The 17,112-nt window shown below is 49.1% G+C and overlaps 1 protein-coding gene across 1 annotated transcript in view; it reads right to left on the reverse strand.

The window, feature by feature from the left end:
* KIAA1671 (KIAA1671 ortholog) overlaps positions 1–7,596 on the reverse strand; it is a 172,904-nt gene extending 165,308 nt beyond the window's left edge. Inside the window, exon 1 of the mRNA XM_027566467.1 lies at positions 6,504–7,596. The gene's annotated coding sequence lies outside the window, so the exon portion shown is untranslated. The remainder of the gene's footprint in view (positions 1–6,503) is intronic.
* Between the last annotated feature and the right edge of the window lie 9,516 nt (positions 7,597–17,112).

The following is a 17,112-nucleotide window of genomic DNA, read 5'->3' on the forward strand; positions in this document are numbered from 1 at the left end:
GGGTGAGAGATCAGCCCACGGACCAACCTGGGCCCCACCGGAACCCCAAATGAGGGGGAAAGCCAGATGCCCTCAAGCGACCACAGGGTCAGAGGGGCTCGGACACACTCGGGCCTTTCTGCTTCTGACTCACCGCAGCAGGAAGTTGGGGGGTGGAACCCGCCTACCATCCACACATCGGCCTCACCAAGGCCAACGACCCCATTTGTCAAGGGCCCAGTCGGGCAGAACACAGAGTCCCTGGCCTTGGACAAACATTTTACCCAGAATATCTGGAAAGGAAGTGCCCCGAGGAGTCACCTCATCCATCACCCTGCCTCCATCACCCTTTAGTCTCCCCCTTTTCAAAGAAACACATCCAAGCTCATCCAATAAACACACTGGGATGCGTCTGATACTGATACTGTGGAAATACTATTATTATCATTATATTAATGATAATTGTAACAACAGCTGCCAAAGACATGCCCAGCTCCTAAGAACTTCACAGGCAGCATCTCAGTTGATCCTCCTAACAGCACATGCAAATCGGCTTTCCTCTCATCCCCATTGTACAGACAGGGAAACTGAGGCTGAGGACTGAACTTGCCCGGAGTAACAACAAGCAGCAAGTGGTGAAGCCAAAGAATGAGCCCAGGCTTTCTGGACACAAGAGCCTGCCTGCTCAGCTCCATCTGCCCATCCCTGATTCCAAGACCATTTTTCTGAGCTGCTACTACAGGCCCCATCCTTACCAGTCCTCTGAAGTTGGCCTCACTATCACACCCATTTTGCCGATGAGGAAATGGAAGCAGAGGCTTCCGTTGATGTGACTTGTCCAGGGGCAAGATTGGAACTGGGGTCTGTCTCTCTGTGGGACTGTGGTCGTCCTCACCAGGCTGTGACTCTGGGGGTCCAATTATCCTGCCTATGTCTCCCCCTTCCCCTCCCCACTGGCAGGGTCCCCAGGAAGCTCTGTCCTCCTAGGGCAAGAAAGACAGGCAGCGTTTCTCCTGCAAAGCCCGGCACACTTGGGCCCAGCCAGAGCCAGGTGGCCTGTGGGCTGAGTCGGAGCCAGGCCTGTGGGGAGATGGGTGGGGAAAGGGCCCAAACCAGTTCCTCCACCTGCTGGGGTGGCTGAGTGCTGGAGCATCCTCAAGCCGTGGCCTGCCCGGTGGGCTCTGCACATCACCTGGTGGCGGCCAGTGGGTCCTGAAGCTCCACCCAGAGCGCTCAGGAGCCGTGGTACCCCAAGCCAGCTCACAAATCTGCTGTGGGCTTGGGGGTCGGGGAAGGCAGCAAGGATGGCTGCCTCCAACCACAGAAGGGTTCGGGGCTGGGGGAGGGTACTAGGTGGAAAGAAGTAGGGATTAGGCAGCAGGAATCCTGACATTTCCTCTCGAGAACAGCAGCTCCTGGCTGGCTGCGTGACCTTGAGCAAAACAGCATCCTCTCAAGGCCTTTTGTTCCTTCCCCTGGAAAGAAAAGCTTCCAACGGGAAGGCACAAAACCCCAGACAGACTAGTTAGGGCCCGGATCCAATGCCTGCCTCTGGGGATGCTGCCATCCCCCTCCACAGACAGGGAGCTGCTGAATATGGACCAATCCTCCCAGGAGGGATGCACCCAGCTCAGCGTTCCGGGCTGCAGCGGGGGCCGAGAGCCCTGAGTCACTGACTCAGGATGAGGACAGGAAGGACCAGGTGGTGGGGGGCCCTGGAGACCAGAGATGGGTAAACTTGTTCGAGCTCCAGCCAGTGGCCTCCAGCAGGGCATGCCCATAGCCACGAGGCTAGTCACACGGCCGGCCCATTCCGAACGGAGGGGAGCAAGGCTGGTGAGGACAGAAACCCATCCTTGCCGCTGAAAAAATAAGCCAAAGCTCCCATCCACCGCGGGTGAGTCAGCAGTGTCACTGAGAGCCAAGGGAGGCCAGAAGAACTGAGTAGGGACTTTGGCTCCCAGTTCTGCCCGTCCTGGCTGTGTCTGCAGAGTCACCTCCCTCTTAGGGCTCAGTTTTCTCATCTGCAAAAAAAAGGGACCAAATTATTGCTGACCTAGCGGGGTCATCTTCAGGTTGTGCCGTATGAAATCACAACATTGCACCACTAGCTGGCCAACAAAAATGACACTTCATGTGTTTCCATCCAGCATGTGGATGAGAGCAGTATTCAGCACGGGAGCAACTAATGCTGAAATTTAAGTCTCTCCTCAGTTGTAGCAGAAGAATGTGTTTTTCTCATTCATGGGACATAATGGAAAATATCTCATCACACCCGCTCTCCCCCAGTATAACAACAATACGACAAAACAGCACACTCCGGGTGGGGGGGTTGGGGTGGGGATGGCCTGTTAAGAGTTTATGAGGGAAAGTCCCAAGTACATCAGAGCACAGAGTGTACGTACCATGGTGATAACGCAGTGGAGGGAAGGCTGACATCAAAATATTTTGATAAAAAAAAAAAAAGCACTGTAAAGGCCCAGTTGTGGTAGGCAGTTTTTTGAAATTTGTAAAGCATTTACCATAACCTAAATTTGCAGTCTTTGCAGACTTGTGCACACATATTCCAGTTTCAGAACAGTTTTGCAAATCACACACAAACAAAAGAGACAAAAAAAAAAATCATACAAAGAAAAAGAGAGGAAGCTTTTTAATTAAGAGATTGCAATTACAAATGTTCTGCATTAGAATGTAATAAATCTCTGGCTATAGTTAAAAAAAAATTCTTTAGGGGATGTATTTTTCTGTGCTTTAGATCAGATATAACTAGTAGGATGAACACTTTTAAAAAATATTTTTAAGTTTAAAAAAAAAATTAGTCAAAATGTGGTCTGGCCATACAATAGAATATTATTTGGCCCTAAAAAGGAATGGAGTCCTGATATACATGACAACATGAGTGAACCCTGAAAATACTGAGCGAAAGAAGTCAGCACAAACACCACATACGGCATGATTCCATTCATATGAAATGTTCACAATAGGCAAATCCACAGAAACATAAAGTAGATTAATGGTTACCAGGGACTGGGGTAATTGGAAGGAAATGGAGAATGACTGATAATGGGTACAAAATTCCTTTTTAGTGATCATACAAATGTACTCAAATTGTGGTGAAGGTTGCAGAGCTCTGTGAATATACTAAAAGCCACTGGACTGTATACTTTCTTAATTTATTTCACTTAATGTTTTTATTAAAGTATAATTGACATACATTATTAGTTTTACGCATATATATTGCAAAATGATCACCACAATAAATCTAATTAACATCTGTCACCATACATAAAGTTTTCTTTTTCTTATGATGAGAACTTTTTAAGATCAACTCTCAGCAACTTTCAAATATGCAATACAGTATTATCATTAACTATGCTCACCACAGTGTACATTGTATCCCCAGGACTTATTTCTTAAATGGAAGTTTGTACCTTTTAAATAGCCATTTCAACCCCAGCCTCCGCCCCATGTTGGCAACCACCAACCTGCTCTTTGCATCTATGAACTGGAGGTGTTGTTTATGTTTTGGCTTTTTTTATTGTTGTTGTTTTAGATTATACATATAAATGAGAGCATATGGTATTTGTCTTTCTCTAATTCCAGCTAGCATAATGCCCTTGATCCATCCATGTTGTCACAAATGACAAGATTTCACTCTTTTTTATGACTGAGTAATATTCCATTGTATGCTTCCCAGGTGGCTCTAGTGGTAAAGAACCCAGCTGCCAATGCAGGAGATGAAAAAGACACAGGTTTGATCCCAGGGTCGGGAAGGGAAGATCCACTGGAGGAGGGCACGGCAACCCACTCCAGTATTCTTGCCTGAAGAATCACATGGACAGAGGAGCCTAGCGGGCTGCAGTCCATGGGGTTGCAAAGAGTCAGAAATGACTGAAGCGACTTAGCACGCACACATACACAATATTCCATTGTATGTATGTGTGTGCATATACATATATATACCACCACTTCTTTATCCATTCATTCGTCAGTAGACACTTAGACTGCTTCCATGACTGGAGTTAGGAATAATGCTGTGATCAATATGATGGGCAGATATCTTTTCAAGATAGTGTTTTCATTTTCTTCGGATGAATACCCAGAACTGGAGTTGCTGGATCCATTTTTAATTGTAATTTGAACTGTACGCTTTAAATGGATGATCATATGGTATGTGGATTGTATCTCAATAAAGCTCTTATTTTAAAAAAGTGAGTAAAGTTCAAGAAAAACATTAACTGAGAAACAGTCCCAGGTAGTACATAAATATGAAAAATTTTCAAGGTATATAAGAATGACTGGAGTTTGGGGAACAGAACTGATGCATTAAATCATCAAAACACAGGCTCTATGTGGGCTCAAATTCCACCTCCTGAGGGACCATCAGCGAGGGACTTGACCTCTCCAGACCTCAGTTTCCTCATCTGGAAAATGGGAACAAGAATTCCTGCCTCTCTGAGTCAGCATGAGAGTACAATGGGTTAGCACAGTGTCTGGCATATCCTAGCGGGTTGATGGAAGAATCAATGAGGGACCAGATCTTTTGGGTGGTTCTGACCATAGGATCATGAGCACTGGGTCCCAAATTCAGATCTCTCATGAGTACCATTTTCTGAATAGGTGAAGTGAGATAAAACATGTAAAGCATTTAGCAAGTCCTCAATAAACATTGTTATTTTCACGGTTGTTAAATCATTGTGCTATTGCCTGGGTGGTAATATTTTGGATGGTTTTTATTTTTTGCTTGTGTTCTACAATGATTCTGTCTTGCTTTGGTACTGAGAGAACCACCCAAAGAATTATATTTAGTACGCAGCATCTTTCTGTAGTATGATCTTGGATTTCAGATAGAAGGCAAACCCAGCTGGGGTCCTGGCCTGTTCCAGCCACCCACTCTACCCCCTCCACTCACACTAGACACACGAGAACTTCAGAGTCCCCAGGGCCGCTCTGCCTCTGCAATCACTGTTACAGGAAACCCCCATCCCCAAACCAAACCAGCTGTGGAGGAAGATTCCAGCCATAGCCCAAGCCAGCAGCCCAGAGGACCAGTGATCCTCCCGACACCTTGCCTCCATGATCCACTCCCTAAAAATACAGTTTCTGGGTGCAAATTTCGTACCATCCCCCAACAACAACAGCCAGACTGATTACCTCCAAATTTGGGAGAGATATTTGGGATGTACCGTATTGTGGGTACAACATTCAGTCCGGAGGATCCCAGCAGAACCCCCAAGACGTGGAGGCCACCCTTCAGAGCAGCTGAAGTGGATAAACAGAGCCTGGAGGACCGCCGAAGGGGGACCAGGCGTGGCAACTTGGCATGGCACTGAAGTGGAAACGGATGAGGAAAACCTGGTTTTCAAGATCGGCCCCAGAAGAACACTCAATGGGGCAGACGCTCCAGATTACAGACCTTGGCGAGGGAGCAGCCTCTTGTCCAACGGCTGCGTGTAGCGCCAGCAAGACTAATCCTAATAATCACTGAGGCTGCCTATTACTGATCACTGACTCAGTGAGCCTGTTTCATCACAGGCTCAGACGTGTGAAGCCATGTTAAACATACTGCAGAGCGGCGTGGAATCAGACAGCAAGACAACAGCATTAATAATAGCAATGACAAGGACTTCCCTGGTGGCCCAATGGTTAAGAATCTGCCTGCCAATGCCGGCGACATGGGTTCTGTCCCTGGACAGAAATTAGGATCCCAAGTGCCATAGGGCAACTAAACCCATGCACCACAAACTACTGAGCCCAAGCACTCTAGATCCCACGTTCCAGAACAAGAGAAGCCACTGCAGCTAGAAGCCCGCACACAACTAGAGTAACCCTCGCTCGCCCCAGCTAGAGAAAGCCCACGCACAGCAACAAAGACCCAGCACAGCCAAACCAAAATCCATACAGTTTAAAAAATAATGATGATCATGGCAATGACAATTCATGACTGGGAAGTAATGCATGTATATATATACATACATACACACACACACACAACACATCTTTATGCATTCATTCATCAGTAGACACTTAGATCGCGTCCATATCCTGGCGAGTATACTCAGCATAGCGTCTGGCTCCGTGTCGTCTTAAATGTACTAGATGACGATAAAGAGGAGGAGGCGGCGGCACTGACTGTGGGCCCAGCTGTGCTCGGACCTCCACTCATCACAGAACCACCACCCTCCCAGGTGAGACTACTGTCAGCCCCAGTTTACAGAGCAGGAGGGGCCTCCCAGGTGGCTCAGTGGTGAAGAATCCGCCGGGCAAGTAGGAGAAGCGGGTTCGATTCCTGGGTCCAGAAGATCCCCTGGAGGAGGAAATGGCAACCCACTCCAGTATTCTTGCCTAGAGAACCCCATGGACAGAGAAGCCTGGCGGGCTACGGTCCACGGGATCGCAGAGTCCGACACGACTGAGCGCGCGCGCGCACGCACGCACGCACAGAGACTGCAGGCCGATGAGGCTGTTTAACTCCCCTGTGGTCACTGAGCTAACCCCCATGGACATCACCAACCCCAACTCACCTCTGAAAGCCAGGCTCTGCTAACTGTCCTGCCTGACGGCTCTCCAAGCCCCTTCCTCTCCCGGGCCCTCAGGGTCCCCAGTGGTTTCAGGCCTGCTTAGAGGGGGCCAGCCGACCCTGTCCCTCTTCCCAGGTGTGGGTGAGCCCATCCTTCTGAAATCCCTGCTGCTGCCAAGGGAAGAGGAAGAAGGGTTCTCGCTGAGCTCATTTACAGGGGCCGCCTCCAGCCTGATGGGAATGGCCTGAGGCTTTAATCTGGACAAACGCCCAGGCCTCAGTGGGGACAGGAAGCATCCCTGAGCGATAAAGATCAGGACCGGCTTGTGAGCGTGCCTGGGTGCTTTGTGTCGGCCAAACCAGCTGGCCCAACCCCCCTTCTCTCCAGCCCCCACCACGGGCCCTGCCTGGAGGAGGTGGTCAGGGTGTCCCCCCAAGCCTAAGGTCCAAACCCACCAGTTACAGATGACAGCATTGTTAGAAAGGGCCTCAGCCCTCAAAATGAGAATAAATACCCATTCATATAAAACAGTAGTAGCTCGTAAACATTTGCTGTATCCCAGGCATGTCACTAAGCAGTTCACAGACAGCGGCTCATTTGACCCTCACAGCCATCTTATTTCACAAAGAAACTGGGGCTCAGAGAGGGAAAGTGACCTGCCCAAGGTCACACAGCTAGGAGGTTCCAGAGCCAAGATCTGAATCCAAGCCACCGGATAAGGAAGCCCACATTCTCAGTCTACCATGCGGTGCTGATGTCTCTCCATCACACATTCAAATGCGAGAGTCTAAAACTCACACTGAAAAAGATGAGCCCTGGTTATCTTTCGAATGTGGGATTATATGAGTGCTTACCTCTTTTTTATCTGTATTTCTAAATATTTGACGATGAGCACGTGTTATTGCTGAGTACTACCAAGCCCAGCTGAGCACTACTACAATAAGTACTACTAAATGTATTGTAGTAAAGATAAAGAGAATAAAAATGATGAATTTGGAAAATGAACTGAGAGCTACCCAGTGGAGCACTGAACAGTTACCTTGCCACCACCTCAAGGCGGCACAGTTGGTAAAGAATCTGCCTGCCAGCGCAGGAGGTACGAGAGACTCAGGTTTGATCCCTGTGTTGGGAAGGTCCCCTGGAGGAGGAAATGGCAACCCACTCCAGTATTTCTGCCTGGACAATTCCATGGACAGAGGGGCCTGTCCTGGTAGGCTACAGTCCATGGGGTCACAGAGAGTCGGACACGACTGAACAGGCACATGCTTGCGTTAAGGCAGAAGGGCCGGCCAAGGGTAAATAGTAAAGGTAAAGAACCCCAGAGAGATGCACGCACACAGTGGGGGCTTTACCTAATATCACCACCCGCTCCAACAGACTGGCCGTTCACCCCAAAGGTCACCCACAGGACCTCGCTGGGAGCTCCTGGCCAGGCTGAAGGGCAGGCATTGGCACCCCACTCCATGGGTGTGGACACCAGGGCAGAGAGGGGATGCCATGGGACAAAACAGAGGCAGGAGGTGACCCTGGGGCAGCGCGGCTCCCAACCAAGCAATGTCATCCTGGTGGGCTGATGCCTTGGCACGGGAACTGGGCGACACCCTGAAAGCCCCCGAGGTTGCCCAGCTGCACCGACTAAAGCCAGGGCAGATGGCTCACACTGGCTCTGCCGGGTCAGCCAGCATTCTGGGCATTCCAACGATTCCTCCAGAGCTTTTTGCTGTCCCCCCTTCCCCCACCCCATCCCCTCCTTTTAATGAAGGAAGGCAGAGGGACTGTGATGAAGGCATCCGGAGAGAGGCGACGCTTGGACGTCTTATCGCCTCCTCCCTGCAGTGAAATCTGACGATGACCAGGCACGTGGCACCTCTCCAGGAAGGAGGTGGTCTGCTGGTTGCCAAAGTTCCCGTCTCATCCAAGTCTGAGCGTGTCAAGGGAAACGGTTTTGCTTCAAGGCTGCCAGAAGGTGGGGCCGGGAGAACACGATCCCCACCCTGGTGCCCTCATGGGCCCCACGCCTCCCATCACAGCGCTGGGCACAAGGCTCCCCACCAACCCCCGGCAATCTCTCTCCTCCGGGAGGGCAGAAGCTGTGTCCCAGGCCGCTCTGACACCCAGGAACCAGCCCAGGCCCTGGTACACAGTAGGTGCTTAATAACAAAGATGAAAATGACCAGCTATCTCAAGGGAGGACAGGGATCTTCTGGCCTGGAAGTTCTGAAAGGAGAGATGCTGTTTCCAACACAGTTCTGGGGGAAGGTGGGAAGACCCACTGCGTTGAGTAAGGGGTGGTGGCTTTCCAGGAGGCAGACCTGAGTGCAGATTCAGCCTTCGCCACCTCTTGCCTCAAGCTACATGACCTTGAGGAAGGCTTTAGGTCTCTGGGGCTCAGTTTTCTTATCTGTACAAGGGGTTTAGTAATACCACCTCCAAGTCATTCTGAGGACTGACAGGCAGACAGACATGTAACACTTCCCTAGCAAAGGAGTCATAGCACACGGTAAGTCTCCAACCAACGGTGGTTTTTCCGGGGTCTTACTGGTCCCATCACTTCATGGCAAATAGAAGGGGAAAATGTGGAAACAGTGTCAGATTTCATTTCCTTGGGCTCCAAAATCAATGTGAACAGTGACTGCAGCCATGAAATTAAAAGATGCTTGCTTCTTGGAAGAACAGCTATGGCAAACTTAGTGTATTAAAAAGCAAAGACATCACTTTGCTAACAAAAGTCTGTCAAAGCTATGGTTTTTCCCATAAAGAAGGCTGAGTGCCGAAGAATTGACGCTCTCAAACTGTGGTGCTGGAGAAGACTCTTGAGAGTCCCTTGAACAGCATGGAGGTCAAACCAGTCAATCTGAAAGGAAATCAACCCTGAGTATTCTTTGGAAGGACTGATGCTGCAGCTGAAGCTCCAATACTTTGGCCACCTGATGCAAAGAGCCAACTCACTGGAAAAAGACCCTGATGCTGGGAACGATTGAGGGCAGGAGGAGAAGGGGGCAACAGAGGATGAGATGGTTGGATGGCATCACTGACTGAATGGACATGAGTCTGAGCAAACTCAGGGAGACGGTGAAGGTCGGGAAAGCCTGGTGTGCTTCAGGTAAAGGTCTGGTTTTGATTCTTCCCACAAGGTGCAGCAGGAATAAGAGGCTCTGGGATTCATTCATCCAGTTCTTCCCTCCTCCTGTGAAAAAGACCCAGAGATGGGAAGGGGCTTACCCAAGGACATACAGGAGGGAAGCGGGTGCTAGCACTCTGGGGGCCTGACGAGGACGCAGAGCTCACTCTAATATATTCCGTGCTCTCTCCCAGGGCCCCGGACCCCTTCTCGTGCCAGACGCGGCCCCTGGCCAGCAGGTAATCCATTCTAGAAACAAGACTGGAGCTTTCTAGGGCTGGGGCCCACAGCGAAAGGGAGAGGGCAAATTGGGGCAGCATCCCAGGTCAAGGGCCCTAGGAGTTCCTCGACCCAGTCACTCCCCGGCCCCGTCCAGGGCACTGGGCAGGGCTCGGCAGGCACTGCGCCCACCAGGGCCAGGCTCCATGCCCGGACAGGGGGGCAGCGGAGTTCCTGGAGTGGCCTCAGTGTACCCAACGCACCGACTGGCCTCTCCACCCCCGGGGGCCCCGCACACCCCGTGTTTCCTTCCCCCAGAGGTGCCTCACCACGCCGTGGGTAAACAGGACGGCCCCCAGAAAGGGCTCTGGTCACTAAGGAAGCAAAATAAAAAGAAAAGAAACATCAACACAGAGCCGGCTGGGAGCTGCAGCCCTGACCTGGAGCCTTTGAAAGTACGGCTGTGGCACTGCCAAGGAGATACACACGCGAAGGGGCTCTCACTAGCCGGGAGCTCTGGGTGAGGAGGTTCACCTCGCCGGAACTCAGTTTCCTCAACTGTAAAACAGGAACACCAGCACCGAGAACGGACCGGATAAAACAACGCATGAGGGACTAGAGTATAAGAAGCCGTCCATCAATGCTAATTATTATTTTGACTTACTGCTATTTCTGCTACTACAAACAGGGAAGATTTATATAGCGATTCAAAAACTCATTCCTTGGCATAACTCACACACAGATTTTACAAACTCTTATCTTTTTATGGGGCGGGGCTCCTAGAGCCAGACATCCTGGAATGTGAAGTCAAGTGGGCCTTAGAAAGCATCACTACAAACAAAGCTAGTGGAGGTGATAGAATTCCAGTTGAGCTATTCCAAATCCTGAAAGATGATGCTGTGAAAGTGCTGCACTCAATATGCCAGCAAATTTGGAAAACTCAGCAGTGGCCACAGGACTGGAAAAGGTCAGTTTTCATTCCAATCCCAAAGAAAGGCAATGCCAAAGAATGCTCAAACTACTGCACAATTGCACTCATCTCACACGCTAGTAAAGTAATGCTCAAAATTCTCCAAGCCAGGCTTCAGCAATACGTGAACCATGAACTTCCTGATGTTCAAGCTGGTTTTAGAAAAGGCAGAGGAACCAGAGATCAAATTGCCAACATCTGCTGCATCATGGAAAAAGCAAGAGAGTTCCAGAAAAACATCTATTTCTGCTTTCTTGACTATGCCAAAGCCTTTGACTGTGTGGATCACAATAAACTGTGGAAAATTCTGAAAGAGATGGGAATACCAGACCACCTGATCTGCCTCTTGAGAAATTTGTATGCAGGTCAGGAAGCAACAGTTAGAACTGGACATGGAACAACAGACTGGTTCCAAATAGGAAAAGGAGTACGTCAAGGCTGTATATTGTCACCCTGCTTATTTAACTTATATGCAGAGTACATCATGAGAAACGCTGGGCTGGAAGAAACACAAGCTGGAATCAAGATTGCCGGGAGAAATATCAATAACCTCAGGTATGCAGATGACACCACCCTTATGGCAGAAAGTGAAGAGGAACTAAAAAGCCTCTTGATGAAGGTGAAAGTGGAGAGTGAAAAAGCTGGCTTAAAGCTCAACATTCAGAAAACGAAGATCATGGCATCCGGTCCCATCACTTCATGGGAAATAGATGGGGAAACAGTGGAAACAGTGTCAGACTTTATTTTTCTGGGCTCCAAAATCACTACAGATGGTGACTGCAGCCATGAAATTAAAAGACGCTTACTCCTTGGAAGGAAAGTTATGACCAACCTAGATAGCATACTCAAAAGCAGAGATGTTACTTTGCCAACAAAGGTTCGTCTAGTCAAGGCTATGGTTTTTCCAGTGGTCACGTATGGATGTGAGAGTTGGACTGTGAAGAAGGCTGAGCACCGAAGAATTGATGCTTTTGAACTGTGGTGTTGGAGAAGACTCTTAAGAGTCCCTTGGACTGCAAGGAGATCCAACCAGTCCATTCTGCAGGAGATCAGCCCTGGGATTTCTTTGGAGGGAATGATGCTAAAGCTGAAACTCCAGTACTTTGGCCACCTCATGCGAAGAGTTGACTCATTGGAAAAGACTCTGATGCTGGGAGGGATTGGGGGCAAGAGAAGGGGATGACAGAGGATGAGATGGCTGGATGGCATCACTGACTCAATGGACGTGAGTCTGAGTGAACTCCGGGAGTTGGTGATGGACAGGGAGGCCTGGCGTGCTGCGATTCACGGGGTCTCAAAGAGTCTGACACTGAACGACTGATCTGATCTGATCTGATGTGTACAGTTACCTCACCTCACCCCACAACCACCCCACGGGGTAAATCTTAGCGTCTTCTTTCTGTAGAAGAGGACTGAGGCTCAGAGAGGAAAAGTCGTTTGCCCAAAGTCACACAGAAATGGCATAGCAGAGGTGGGACAGAACACTGGCATTGCCCGCTTGATCTCCAGGGCGGCCACAGGGGAGGGACGCAGGGCACAGGGGCTGAGACAGGCTGCCAAGGACCAGCACCGCCTCTTCCCAGTAGTGGCCTTGGGCACGGGACTCCCTCTCCGAGCCTCAGTGGTCCCACCTGTAATGTGGGGACATGAGAATCAAATAAAACAGTCATGAGCACCGTGCCTGGGACGCAATGAGCAGTCTCTACCTGACCTTCTTCTACTCTAAGTGACACTTAATGTTCTCAAAAGCCAGGTCTCCGCAGACGGAGGAACGACAGGCTCAGGCGTCTCCCCCAAACCTCTAGGGGTCCAGGGGCCAGGGCAGAGGCCGCCAGGTACACACTGGGCAAAGACTGTCCTCTCTCACCTTCAGGGACACCGTGGCCCATCTGAGACCCACTGCACAGATGCGGAAATGCTCAGAGAGGTGAAGCGACCTACGCAGGGCCACACAGCACTCCCACTCCAGACTTTCCCTCTGGAAATCCAGCAGATCCCATCTTCCCCACGGCCAGCACAGGCTTTGCCAAGTGACAGGTACGAGATAAACATTCACTGAACGAACACGTGACTTCTAACCCTGCATCTAGCCCCGGTGGCCTCTGGCCGATCCTCGTAGCCACGGGCTCCCTGAAACCCGCTAATAGCCTTCCCAATGGAGCAGTGTGAATACACCTTAAGCACAGAGCATCCGAGACCCCCCACGGCCAGAGTGGGCTGGTCAAGGCTTGCCCTGGGGACAGAGAGTCCTGTAAACAGTGATCTATTAACAGACAACCCTCCAGCTAGAGCAGGAGGGGAAACACACTGAAGCAGGGGTCTTGAGTCACTCCTTTCCCCAAGGCCCTGGAGCTCCAAGAACCAGAAGTTAACCTCAACCAGACCAGTAGCATAAATAATAATGATGACAACATTAGCTAACACACGAACATTCATTACAGGGCACTATGTACTTTGCATATATTTTTTTAAACTGATGTACAGTTGATTTATAATGTGCTTGGTTTCAGGTATACAGCACAGTGATTTAGTTATATATATATATATATATATATATATATATATATATAGTTTATAGATTTAGTTGTATTTCAGATTCTTTTCCCTTATAGGTTATTACAAAATATTTAGTTCCTTGTGCTGTACAGTAGGTCCTTATTAGTCATCTATTTTACATATAGTCATGTGTATCTGTGAATCTCAAACTACTAATTGATCCCTCCCCCATCTCTTTTCCCGTTGGTAACTATACATTTGTTTTCTATGTTTTCGGGTATATTTCTGTTTTATACATAAGTTCATTCAATCTTTTTTTTAGGTAGGGCATTATGTATTAACTCATCTAATGCTCATCCATCTCAGGAGGCAGGCACCACTGTTACTCCCATTTTACAGATGAGGAAACTGAGGCACCAGGAGGTTAACTACTTTGCCCAAAGTCACACAGTGGGAGAATAATGGAGCTGTGGTCTGAACGCAAGCAGTCTGGATCTTGATTCTCTGCAATGTTCCCAAGAGATGTTGCTGCTGCTGCAGCTGCTAAGTCGCTTCAGTCGTGTCCGACTCTGTGCGACCCCATAGACGGCAGCCCACCAGGCTCCCCCATCCCTGGGATTCTCCAGGCAAGAACACTGGAGTGGGTTGCCATTTCCTTCTCCAATTCATGAAAGTGAAAAGTGAAAGTGAAGTCGCTCAGTCGTGTCCGACTCCTAGCGACCCCATGGACTGCAGCCCACCAGCCTCCTCCGTCCATGGGATTTTCCAGGCAAGAGTACTGGAGTGGGGTGCCAATGCCTTCTCCGAAGAGATGTTCAGATCAGATCAGATCAAATCAGTCGCTCAGTCGTGTCTGACTCTTTGCAACCCCATGAATCGTAGCACGCCAGGTCTCCCTGTCCATCACCAACTCCCGGAGTTCATATCTAATTCTGTAACCAACTTTAAGTGTTGCAGAACTCCTCACTCTAACCCAGTCAGGAACCCCCACCCCAACTGCACACTCACAGGATCATTTATTTGTCATCTGCTTGTTGCCAAGTGTTTCACAGACCTTATTGCTAATGGTCACAAGCACCCTGTGTCCATTTTACAAACAGGAAAGACCGACATCCTAAATATCTTTTATTGCAACTGTTCCCCATCCTGGAATCTGTCCTCTTATCGAGTGCAACAGGTATGCAAAGACACATGACCAGGGATGTTAACTGTGACACTGGGTGTCACAGCAAGATAACAGACCACTCAGAATGCCCAGCAGCAGGGCATCTGCTCAGTAACCAACAGCACCTTTCTGCCTTGGCGCATTGTTCAGTTTTTCAAAAGAGTACAGTAAGTCAGCTCAGTCTAATATGGGTTCAGATCTACGTTTAATTTCTGTGTGAAATTCTTTGACTTATGATTGCTGTTGCTCATCTGTTTATTCCACAACTATTCACCAAGGAAATAGCAGTGAAGACAGATAGGGTTTTCCACCTTCTTGGAGGGCTGTCTAGAGGGACAAGAAGCAATACCAACTCCACTGCAACCACCGCAAGGAATAAGAATAATGATACCAACCAACACACACTGAGCACTGACCATGTGCCTTCTCCTTCCCTCCTCACAGCAACCCCCAGAGGCGAGACCCGCTATCATCCCACTGACCAATGAGCAAGGGGCTTCCCTGGTGGCTCGGCGGTTAAAAAAAAAAACCCACCTACCAATGCAGGAGACACAGGTTCAATCCCTGGGTCAGGAAGATCCCCTGGAGAAGGAAATGGCTCACGCTCCAGTATCCTTGCCTGGAGAATCCCATGGATGGAGGAGCCTGGTGGGCTACAGTCCATGGGGTTGCAAAGAGCAGGACATGGCTTGGTGACCATGTAACAGCAAAATCAAAGAGGAAACTTCAGCTCAGAGAGATTAAGTCACCTGCCCAAGGTCACAGAGCTGATAAGCGGCAGAACCAAGATGAAACTCTTTCCATCTGGCTCCAGAATAGACCAAAAAAAAAAAATTTTTAAGTTAAGAGTGTGATAAGGGCTTGGAAGGAAGTAAACAGAGCATATGGACGTGGAAAGTTTCTGGACAGTCAAGGGAAACTGCTGACTGCATTATCTCTGAGGAGTGGGACTGGGGGTCTTGGGTGGGATTTTATTTTACTTTACATAAAATCATTTTGCCATCTTTGAAGTGTTTGGCGTGTTACGTGTTATTTTCACAATAATACACATATATTATTATTATTATTATTATTATTTTGGTTGTGTTGCAGAGAACACAGGATCTTAGTTCTTGGACCAGGGATCCAACCCTTGCCGCCTGTAGTAGAACCACTGGACTCTATGGAGTGAGTCTTAACCAGGGAAGTCTTTATATATATTATTATAGGAATAACATGATGTATGTCATCACATATAACATTATATATATTATTATACTGTGTGTGTGTGTGTGTGTGTGTGTGTGTGTGTGTATCTCTTCTGACTCAGTGATGTAAACATCCAAAGAGCAGGCTTTGGGGACGTCTTTTATATTCTCAGTGGAGATAAGATTCAAAGGTCACTCAACTGAGCAATCAGCAAATGCAATGGTGATAACTACTTCCCAGAAGTCAATCCAGAGTCATTTCCATATTTGTGGCACTTTGACTTCCCCCTCCCTTCCTCCCATTGGGTGGACCAGATTTCTGCAGAGTGAATTCCTAAGGGCAGGGGCTCTTTTGAATTGCCCACAGAAAATGCTCAATAAAATATCCATCACATTGAAGGGAAAAAAAAATGTGTGTGTGTCTATCCCTCAATTCAAAGTTTTTGAGCTTCCTTGTAAGTGACAGGAGTTTGAGTAGTGGGCTTGGGCAATAGGACTCCTTGAAGCCTTGGTTTGATAAACTGCAGAATCAAGGGTCCCAGAAGTAGCATCCCCTGGGTCTGTTGTAAAGAATTTAGAAAAGAACAAAAGAGCTTCCCCAGCGCCCAGCACTTGTAAAGGGTCTGGTAAAAAGTGGTTGTTCTGATATGTTATGTGCTATCTCTAAGTTCTCTCCCCAGTTCTTCCTGGCCAGCTTCCTCCTTTCTGTCCCTGCCTCTTCCTGGAAGCCTCTCTGGGTTTACCCCTGCTGCGTCATGACCCAACCTCACCAACCTTCGTGTTTTCTCTGCTCAACCTCCCTGACTCCAAACACGCACAAATTGCAGGTGGGCAGTGGGTTCAAATCCCTGTTCTGCCACTGGGGGCTGGCAAAGGCCTTGCTGCCACACTACTGAGTCCTGAATCTGTAAATCGGGAAGAACAAGCCCTACCTCCTCCCATAGGAAGGTGGTGAGCGTTCCAGGGTGAAGTCCCGGGAGGACCTGGAAGTTTCATGACCCTCCCAGGGCAGGTGGACAACTGATGCACAGGAAGGTGTGCTGAATGGGATGAAACACAGACATTCAAAATATTTAGGCCACTTCCCCTGGGGGTTTCCTTCTCCAGACTGATTGCCTGGCCTCCAGAAAGGGTCTTCAACTGAGCAGCTCTCTAAACACGACACTGACCACTGTCTCTATCCAAGCTCAGTACCGTCGTCAGCCCCTCACCTGGATTTTCTGAGCAGTCTCCAGCCTCCTGGCACACCCTCATCCAACCTCCCCAAGGGATGGGCAAGCTTCCCAAAACACACATCTGATGCCATCCTTCTCCCCCAGAGAAACTTCCACAGTGCCCCACTGCCCTGGAATAAAGTCCATATCCTTGGGAATAGCTGACCTGGCCCCTTCCAGCTTCTCCTGCCAACACCCCACACTCCCTCCTCTGTCCAGGCCTTTCTGTTCTCTTTACAG

Source organism: Bos indicus x Bos taurus, chromosome 17 (genome assembly GCF_003369695.1).
Source record: "Bos indicus x Bos taurus breed Angus x Brahman F1 hybrid chromosome 17, Bos_hybrid_MaternalHap_v2.0, whole genome shotgun sequence".
In the NCBI taxonomy this organism is placed as follows: domain Eukaryota; kingdom Metazoa; phylum Chordata; class Mammalia; order Artiodactyla; family Bovidae; genus Bos; species Bos indicus x Bos taurus.